The following is a 10,328-nucleotide window of genomic DNA, read 5'->3' as shown; positions in this document are numbered from 1 at the left end:
AGGGTGCTCGGGCCCAGCCTGAGTGGATAGGAGGGGCCCCACCTGACTGAGACTCTCTAAATATCAAAGAGAGCCATACGTTTCAAGAGAGAGAGGAATTTGATGCTGAGTCAATGGAACACACGATGGGAGTTTGGAAATGCAACCAAGCAATGACACGGTAAATAAGATGAGTCGGGACCATGTCTTTGCATGTCAGCCTCCTTGGTGCATGCAGCAGAGCATCTTCTGTGGGCCACCTGAGTATGCAATCCCCAAATGCTAAGGATCAATATAACCTTGAAGACCATCTTGCCCAGGCCGCACCATGTTAGAGAGAAGTAAACTGAGGCACAGGAAGGTGAGGTAAATGGCCTGGGGTTGTCTGCTTGATTAGTGGCAGAGCCAGATCTTCTAATTAGTGCAGTTAAGTTGTCTGTGGATTATTCTAACAGAAGTTAAGTGAGAGAGTAAATAAACTCATTTCTTTTTTTTAAGAAACCTATTTAAAAATTACTCATTCATAAAATGATCCCATCGAAGCACATAAAATGATCCACATAATTTTCTTAAACATCTATTAACCTTAGAGATGACTTTAGCAGGTCCATGCTGTTGGAGAAGGGGGGGGGCGGTTATAAGGATGAATTGGTTAGTGTCTTTTGAAAGACTTTCAGAAATCTGGGTTTTAAGTCTTTCTGGCCATTTTATAGAAAGTCTTCAATGTCAGTGTTGGATGACAGGGACTGAACTTTTCTCCCAGTGATTTGTTCTAAGCTCAAGGTGCAGAGAGCCTGGTGGGGCAATCAGCCCGAGGCTATGAGTGGTCTTTGTGAACTCAGTCTGCGGGATATCAGCGTGGCAGGAGGAGCAGGCGTCTTTGAGGGAGGGGCCCCGACCTTGCACCCGGTCCCTCTGCCGTGCGGCAGGTGCCTGATTCATTCTAAACCCCGCTGCTTGATGGGGCCCGGGGCACCACGGAGTCAGACGGGCAGGTGAGTGCCACCCCTCCCTTTAAAGCTTACCTGTTCTTCGGTCGCATGGTCCACTATCAATTTTCTATCATCTTTGGCTCTGGACGTGTCTGGCTGCCTCAGATGGCAGGGAGAAACTTCCACGGGGGCCTTCACGGATGCCTCGGACAGAATCTGTTGTCATGAATAAGTCTTGACACCTGACAAAAGGGTGTCTAGAAGCTTACTTTCCTCTCCAAGGTGGAGGGGGCAAGCCGTTACCTCCCTTTTTGGGGCTATAAATCAGGTACTGTTCCGTCAGCCACCGAGAAGATTTTAGAAGCCCGTTTATCAATATCTACAACACTGCCTCACATTTGGTTTCCTGTGTCATAAAGAAAAACCTGCAAATAACTAAAAGTAGGGATTTCAATGAAATATGGGTTCGACATCGCTATATTTGGTGTGGGAGGCTGTGTTACTCTAACTCTAAGAATACCGGTAGTGGTATCTATCTACGTTCTAAGAATTTAGGGAGGCGAGGTTTGTACTGAATTCAATCACCCTGTCATATCTGTGAGGCTTCCTGCAGAACGAAGGCAAAAATAAACCCAAACAAACAAAACAGGAACGTGTCTGAGAACAGTGAGAGATGTGCTTCTCGAACAGTGAAGATTTTGAAATAGTCCTTGAAAATTTCATCAGACGCCTACTTGCTTGTAAAAATGCTTTTTTTTTTTTTTTGGTGGTGGTGTTTTGTTGTTATTGTTTTGGTTTTGGTTCTTACTAACATATTTACTCCTTGTGTGGTTGCAAATGTCAGGATTTTCTTGATAAAAAGGGGAGGGGAAGTAAGATGCTGCCACCCAGAGCACAGGGCAGGTGGGACGAGCCTTGCTGGGACGCGTGCATGTGTGTCTGTGTGTATCTGTCTGGCTGTCTGTGTGTCTCTGTGTGTCTGTGGATGTGTCTGTCTGTGTGTCTAAGTGTATCTATGTATATGTCTCTCTGTGTGTCTGTGTATGTCTGTATGTCTGTCTGTGTGCTTCTGTGTCTCTGTGTGTGTATGTCTGTGTCTGTGTCTGTCTCTATGTCTGTGTGGGTCTCTATCTCTGTGGGTCTCTGTGTGTGTTTGTGTGTATATGTGTGTCTGTGTGCTTCTGTGTGTATGTCTGTGTGTGTGTGTGTCTGTGTCCGTGTGTCTGTCTGTTTGTATGTCTGTGTGTGTTGGTGCGGATGCAGGTACAGAGCATTTTCAGGCTAAACTTTCTTTCTTCAGCATCACCGTCCTCCTTTCCTCAACCTGAAACCACTTTGCTTTGTTGTGAAAGAAAACACAGTGACTTTCTTACAAAATAAAGACCAAATAACCTGAAAAGCTCAATAAAATCCACCTCCTGACCCAATATTAAAAACTGTAGAGATCTTCCAGGGAGAAATCCCACACCAGACTGAGGAAGATGGACCCTTAGCTTGAGTCTCTTGCTTCTGTGTTTCTTTTCTGCCTCTGGTCGCATCTGCCAGCAGAAGATGCGGTCTCACAGACACCACCTCCCAACCCTCCGTGTCTGCCTGGTAATGAATGGCTTTCACTTGACTTAAAACATTTGGCGATGACTGGAGAAAGACGAGATGAGAGCTTGAACATGACATTATCTCGTGGAAGCTTTCTTCCCGCCTCCCTCCCCTCTCTCCACGGCTGTTCCAGGTGTGAGCTTGCAAAAAGGCAGCTCTCCAAGCGATTTCCACCTCCCAGGCACTATTCCCCTGAGGCCGTGGTGCCCCCAGGAACGTCACAGAAAGTGCAACCATAATTTTATTTGCTTTCTGGTTGCATCCTGCACGGCTCACGCAGGGCAGTTTGCAGCAGAAGATGGTGACAGCAAGAGCCACCAGGTCGTGAGTTTCACCACATGACAGACTGCGGTGCTAGGGGCCTGCCTTGCACTGTCTGAGTCCCCCAAACCACCAGCAGGTACGAGCATTTTCCTCATTTTCAGACGAGGAAACTGAAACTCAAAGTGAATGATCTGCAGGTGATGGATGGCCCAGCACTGAAGAGCCCGGGGTGGACTCCTAAGGCCGTGCTCTTGGGAACCATGGCATCTTCAAAAGATGCCTTAGGAACACACTCAAATCAATATTGACCCATAGGAATCTGGCAGCTACGAGTCACCAAACCATAACTTTCTCACCTGCTTCAGGAAAACATTTTTTCTCACCTGTGTTGAGAAAAAATTTCTCATCCTAATTTCTGTTCCAAGAAGTCAAAACATGTGTAGAAGATAGACTTGAAGAACTGTTTTTTGCTGCTTCTTGTGAGTTGCAGTCTGGGAGATGGAGGTTAGATGCTAAAACTTTGGGATTTATATGAACGGTTTGACATTTATGTATATATATATTTTATTTTTTTAATTGAAGTATAGTCAGCTTACAATGTTGTGTTAGTTTTTGGTGTACAGCACAGTGATTCAGTTATACGTATATATATATTCCTTTTCATAGTCTTTTTCATTATAGGCTATTACAAGGTATTAAACGTAGTTCCCTGTGCTATATAGTTTATCTGTTTTATCTATTTTAAATATAGTACTCGGTATCCACAAATCCCAAGCTCCCAATTTATCCCTCACCCCCACCTTTCCCCTCTGGTGACCACAAGTTTGCTTTCTATGTCTGTGAGTCTGTTTCTGTTTTGGAAAATAAGTTTGTCTCTTTTTTTTAGATTCCACATATAAGTGATACTAAGAGGAAAAATTGGTGGCAATGTGGAATTAAGAAATCCGAGCAATTTGGGAACGCCAAGCGCAGGGGACACAGAGCTGTAGTGCTCCCAGGCGTAGGGACCTTCACGTCCACGTCTGCCTAGCCTTCTAGGAAGGCGCTGGTGTTCTATCCCGTGTGATAAAGGCCCATGTGATGCTTTCCCGCTGCCTGAGTTAACTAAGCGTATTAGCGGCACGAAATGCTCAGTGCTCATTAATTTTCCATAGCCTCATTTGACTTTGATCTTTTCATTTCAAGCCCCAAGAAGACCATAGAGAGAAACGATCATGTTCTGTCTCCTCCTCCAATACTTGTATTTCGGCCTCTCATGATGCCTTGCAGTCGTGAAAAAGGGTTTAGGAACCAAGTGACTAAGTTACCCGACTAAACTTTCCCCTCCTAATTCATCAATCCTTAATCAGCACTGACTCTTTTCTTGGCTAAATCCCATTTCAAAACCTGCGCAGATGAACTTTTTCCATAACTGAGCCTTTCAAAGGGTATATTTGAAATCTCTTGAAGCCTAAGAGAATGGCTTCTAAACAAGTTCTGCACTGATTTCCTCCTACCCTGAATTACTTCTCGCCTGATTTTCCTGAGGTTGTTCCTGAAACATTCTTTGTGGTTCATTGAACACAAAAAACAAACCATGTACCCGGTTTGTCGGGGGGCAGGGGGAAGGGTTCTGGGAATATGGGAAACGTGGCTGTTGTTTTCATGGAGGAAATAAGACACTTCAACAAATTGCTATATGGTGAGATAGAAAATTGTCAAGTGCTGTAATTTTAAAGCTGATTTTTACATACCTAAAAGCTGGTGAAATTACAGTTTTATTGAAATGCTAACGAATTATTATTCCCCTCCTGCAAAGAATTTTTCAGACCCTTTGCTTTCCCTGGCTTCTAATTACGGTGACCACGTTTTCCAACCCAAAAATTAAGGCACGTGGTCTGACAAAGGATTGTTGTGTCACTTCTAGGTGTGAGACCACCCATAGTTAAGATTTTATTTTTTAAAGCAGTCTTTTTTAGGCCAGCTCTATAAAAAAAAAAAAATAGAGGTTTGTTAAATAGGTGTGTCTTTAAACTTTTCATTAAAAATCTACCATACAAACAGTGTTTTATTTTGTACCTGAATCAACATGTCATATCCTAAAGCACAATTTTACAGCCTAGGGGTGTGTGTTAGCCTATTCATAAAAACATACTGCTGGATAGAGTCATAATACCTTCCATTATCCAGGTGTAATGAAAAGGTCCCAAGGGGTCTGCCCCGGGTCTTTAATTTTCCTTTTGAAGATAAAGCTCCTTATTTCACTTTCAAGGCTCAATGTTTTTGAACCTTGCAAATGATTACCATTGAGGCATGCCAGATGTGAGCAATTGGGAGCAGTGGTTCTTGAAAAGAGGGTAAGGAGTGACTTTTTCTTTCTTATTTTCTCCCCCTGTTATCACCTGTGGTTTCTATACTTGTAATTTTTCACAACAGCGAGGCCATGCGGATGGATGCTGGCCAGGCTGCCATAGTCCTGGCCTGGGACTTTTGAACTTTCAGAGGGAAAACAGGGCAGTGTTGATCATTCAAACATGATGAAACCAAGGTCTATTTGACCAAATATTAAATGACTTACCCAAAGCCACACAGCCTGTTGGTGGCAAAGCTAAGCCCTGGTGCCCAGCTCTCGCACCCAGGTAGGTTTTCAGTCACTGGCAAAATGTTCTCTTCTGTTTTGGACTCACTCTGGTCAATTCCCAACCACTCTGATGTTGGCGCAGCCCTAGCCCTGGAAAGGTGATGACAGGAGAGGTGGCCTTGCTGCTGGCACCGGGACCCCCCAGGCTGGCCCTCAGCTACTGGGAAATTGAGTTCAAGGCAAGTCATTTATGGTGGTTCCCTCTTTTCTGGGGATCACTGACTTGCTGATCCAGGAGCCCTTAGGACTAGACTTCCGAGTAATGCTTTATCTGAGGTTGAAGCAGTGGTTACTGCTTTCTTTTTCTTTTTAAAAAATTTTTTGGGTTTTTTTTGGGGGGGTTAGTAATTAGGTTTGTTTGTTTGTTTGTTTATTTAATGGAAGTGCTGGGGATTGAACCCAGGACCTCGTGCATGTCAAGCACATACTCTACCACTGAGCTATATACCTTCCGCCTACTGCTTTCTTTAATAGATGCTTTTGATCGCCTATTTTGTAAGATGGTTGCATTTACAAGTTGACTATCTGAATGCATGTTCAGCCTACATCTCTTCCATCAAAAGCGTATTAGACAATTTAGCCATTAAGATAATTGACCTTCAGATTCAGCCTCATGTCACTGTAACTTCCCATTCATTCATTCAGTAACTATTGGGCAGCTACTATAAGGCAGGCCTTTATCTGGGTGCTGAGAATACAGCTGTGAACAGAGAAAAATTCCAGCTTTTTTGCTTATATGCCATTGGATGGTGTTAAGAAATATGCATCCCCCAAATTAAACTCTTAGCTTGCTAAAAGTGTGGCTTACCATGAAGCAGAATGCTAAAGTAAAAGTGAACTGGTATTTATGTGTATCGGCAACTTTGCTGTGTGCTGTGTTGGGTACTTTATCACATATACACATCATAACAACCCTATGAAAGATGGATATGATTATCTTTATTTTTTACAGATGAGGAACCAAGGTTTAGGAATGTAATCTATCTTACTTAAGGTCAAGCTAGTGAGGAAATAAATCTACATTGGTCTTTTTGCTAACAGCTAGATGTGATCATATGATTTTAGAACTCTCTATTTGATGTATAGCCACCATACTCTTATGGAAAAGTAAGTTGAAAAACCTTAGGGCACGTTTTTGCCAATTTCATTGGACTCATTTGAAATGTCATTTGAAATTTAGTTGTTCGGTCCATGTTTCCTTTACCATTTATGTCCATTGATTTAAATTTCTGAATAGCAATAACCACTCTAGTAGCTTCTACTTTCATAACAAGCATCTTGCCTGGAACACCTCACCCCAGATTAGCTGTTTGATGACCACAATAGCATGTGCTTCTCAGATAACACATGACCTGTCGCTTGCCTCAGAACTTTGTGGCTGACTCTACTAAAAATAAGTCTTTAATGGTCGATTAGGACATTCATCGTGGGGTGCTGGTATCTGGGAGTTTTCTTCATTGCATCATGAAACATGCCCATGTATGGCCACAGAATTGATTAACCTTGCTTCTTTGATGAAATGCACAAAGAATTTCAGAGGTAGTTCCCTGTATTTTTGTCCCCAGAAATAGTTAACAGAAGGATGGGGTCTGATAGTGCTTAGGCCCTCCTCCTTCAGTATGTCTAAACACAAAGAGAAGACTGGGGCTGCCTTTCTGCAGAGGAACTAGAGGCTGGATTCAGTCTGGGAGCTGGGGCAGGGTCAAGGGGAAGGTCTTTTGCTGGCTTTGGGCTTGACCAGACAAGTGTTGCTGTCATGGCGTGTGCTGTGGCCGTGGTGTCACGGGCTGACGTCATCCCAGGGCTCAGTTGCCAGCAGGGCTTCCCAGCCTCACTGCTTGGGGAGGAGGGTGTCAGGACAGGTGCACGTCAGCGGCCCCTCCTCCCCACTGCCTTTGGTCATCTCTCTAGTTTGGGGTCTTTGCAGAAGAGTTGCTTTTCAGCCCACCTTATCACCCCCAAATACTTCCCGTCATGCTTCGGATAAGACCCAGACTCCTAGTTCTGATTTCCAAAGTGTTATCACCGCCCGACCCGTTCATAGCTCTCCAACCCACGGCCACGTGGGCTGATTCCTGATCCCCCAACAAAGCAAGCTTGCCCCTCAGGGCCTTTCGCTGCCTGTGACCTCTGCTTGGACTGTAGTCCTCCTGCTTGTCCTGGGAATGCTCCTTCTTGCCTTTCAAATCCCTATTTAAATGTCACCACCTTGAAAAGCGCCCCCTGGCCACCCAGTCCTTCCTGCTCCTCTCACCCTCCTTTAACCTTCTGGATATTTCTATAGGATACAGTCAGCACTCGGCGTGCGTATTCTTTCAGCTCCTCGCAGGCAGGGACCATGCCTGTCTTGTTCCCTGCGACACCCCAGCACGGGGGCACCAGCGCAGCGTGGGTGATTGAACAGCTGTCAAATGAAGGCAGGAGGCACTCTCACTGTGTAGATGATTCAAATACTGCAAGCTGTATTTTTAGGTGATTTTTTTAATAATGCAAAACAAATAAAAACCAGGTCTTTTTTTTTTCCCCCTAATTTCACACCTCAACATTTAGCTACTTCTGATTGGTCAGAGATTAATCAGTCACCTGCAACAGCCTCTCCTTAGGGGATCCAAAGGCACTGCGCTTTTAAGCTTTTCAAACAACCTACCCTAAAACCTTACTCCCTGGCACTAATCTCAGAATCTCCACTTAATGCATCAGGAACCTTTAGGGCTTATCCTGGACTTCAAGGCTGGCTTCCTTTCTTCAGTGAGCAGCTGCTCTGCACGGATACCCACAGTGAGTGATTTCTCCGAAACCCACCTCAGATGCGTAAAGAGAGTTTGATGGATTTCACACACACAAAAAGCACTTTTTCATTTGAGTAGGTTACTGACACTATTGAATACAAATGATCTGTTCCTGAATGTCCTGGAACCTCACGCAGATTTTTCTGGCTAGAAAGTGGGATTCAGTCGAAGACAGGCCTGTCAGAGACAGAGCAAGGGGATTTCTAGTTACTAAAAGACAGATTCTTAATGTGGTTTCATTTGCTGGGGCAGCCCCATGGTTTCTAGAGCTAGGAAACCATCTCCAGGGAGCTGGCCTTCAGAGGAGGGGCTGGGAGAGGACTTCTTGCCTTGCAGAGGAGTAGAGACTTAACTCCCACAGGACTGTTGGTGTCTGGCCTCTGATGCTTTATGGAACGTGTCTTCGTGCTGGGGTTGGAAGCTTCTTCATTTGGGAAGGAAATGTAGATTGAGTTTCCAAAACTCTGCCTTTAAGAAACTTCTAGAACATTTTAAAAAATAATAAATGAGAGGTGACCTTTATATTAGCAAATCACAGAGAATATACTGAGGCATAAAGTCATTTGGTCAAGCTTTGCATTCCAAATCAATTACTTATTTGCCCTCATCTCAATTGTGTAGATGTTAACTGTTATCGAGGGTGGATTTTACAGAGCTACGTTGGAATGATAGGAAATAGCTCAAAAATTTTCTATTGTGGAAGATGGGCATCTATTCTTTTGTTCAGTTTGACAGTAGGGGTAAAGAATGAGAACTTTGGGGAGGGGGTGGGTATAGCTCAGTGGCAGAGCTCATGCTTAGCATGCAGGAGATCCCGGGTACAATCCCTAGAACTTTTGTTTAAAAAAAATAACAATGAAAATAAATAAAATAAAGGACCCATCGCTATTTAAAAAAAAAAAGAGTGAGAACTTTTAATGGTGAGATTAGGGGTGAGTAATATGGTAAATTCCAGTTTATCTTAAGTACAGTAAGTGCTCCAGTTAGCTAGAAGAGCGAGGTGTTCTGGTTAATTCAACCTCTGTTTCAGCTAGACCATTTCTCTATGACTAATTTCTACAGAATTCAATACAACAAAATACGCCTAACACCCAAACGATACCAGACACCTGTGTATCTCTTTTAATGATTCAAAAGATTTTTGAGGGTTTCCCCAAGCCTCGGGTCATCGGGAAACACGTCAGTTATCTCAGAACTGGCTGTTGGCAGGGATTTGGGGCTGGAGAAGGCAGGCCTGTTACTGCTGGTGGGGAGTAGCCCTTGCGTTTTCCTTGGGGGAGAGATTGGGGTGGGGGGACGGGGAGCGGGGAGCCAGAGGTGAAGGACAGTTCTTATTTTCCCAGGTCTCTTCAGACAATCTGTGAGGCTTTTATTGGGCTTATAAATACTCACAAATACACAGACCCTAAAGTGAGATAATGTATGTAAAGTATTTAGTGCTGAGTCTAACTCAGAGAAACCAGTCAACGCAACGTAGCTGGAACACGTTTGCCTGTGATTGGTTTGGTCTATTGTCGCCTTTCGGGGGGTGGGGGAGATCAGAGAGCTCTTCCTGCACCTCCTTCTTGGCTGGAGGAACTTTATTTACCTAAGCTATCACCTCTAACATTGTTGACTTTTTTTTTTAAACAAAGCATCTGCAGATGAGAACTGCAAGGGAATATCATGAATTTGAGGGTAAATAGTGAAATCAGTTAATGTTATGACTTCAGATTGCACCTTTGTCTCCAGAACAAGTCTAGAAAGACAGACTTCGGAGAAGCAAATGTAAAAATAAAGTCTAGTTTTTTTTGTTTTTTAAATACTGTTAAAGGAAGGGTATAGTCTTGTAAACTTTTTGGAGGATAATTTGACCTTAATTCTGAAAATTCTAAGTTTATATACCCTTGATTCAGCAATTTCACTTCTAGGGGTTTTTCCTACATATATGTAAGGAAATCCATTGTGGCATTATTTATTTTATTTTTGCAGCAAAAGCCAACAAACAAACAAACTGGAGACCTGGGGGAGAAAAGAACTATCTATGTAAGGGACTGGCTAAATGATGGTGAATTGTTATTATGAACTAAAGCGCAGATGTTAAAAAAAATGTTACATATATATGTGCTTACAAAGAAAGATGCCCAGTTACTATAGAGTGGAAAAGCT

At 43.5% G+C, this 10,328-nt stretch overlaps 1 protein-coding gene and 1 non-coding gene across 5 annotated transcripts in view; one reads left to right on the top strand and one right to left on the bottom strand.

Moving 5' to 3' along the window:
- The window catches only part of BCL2 (BCL2 apoptosis regulator), a 214,259-nt gene that overhangs the window by 93,581 nt on the left and 110,350 nt on the right, over positions 1-10,328 (top strand). The gene's annotated exons all lie outside the window — the stretch shown is intronic.
- TRNAV-GAC (transfer RNA valine (anticodon GAC)) lies at positions 5,770-5,844 on the bottom strand. The gene has a single exon. It is a non-coding gene; the product is annotated as a tRNA-Val (tRNA).

This window comes from Camelus bactrianus, chromosome 30, assembly GCF_048773025.1.
Source record: "Camelus bactrianus isolate YW-2024 breed Bactrian camel chromosome 30, ASM4877302v1, whole genome shotgun sequence".
In the NCBI taxonomy this organism is placed as follows: Eukaryota; Metazoa; Chordata; class Mammalia; order Artiodactyla; family Camelidae; genus Camelus; species Camelus bactrianus.
This window is presented reverse-complemented; position numbering and strand designations above follow the sequence as displayed.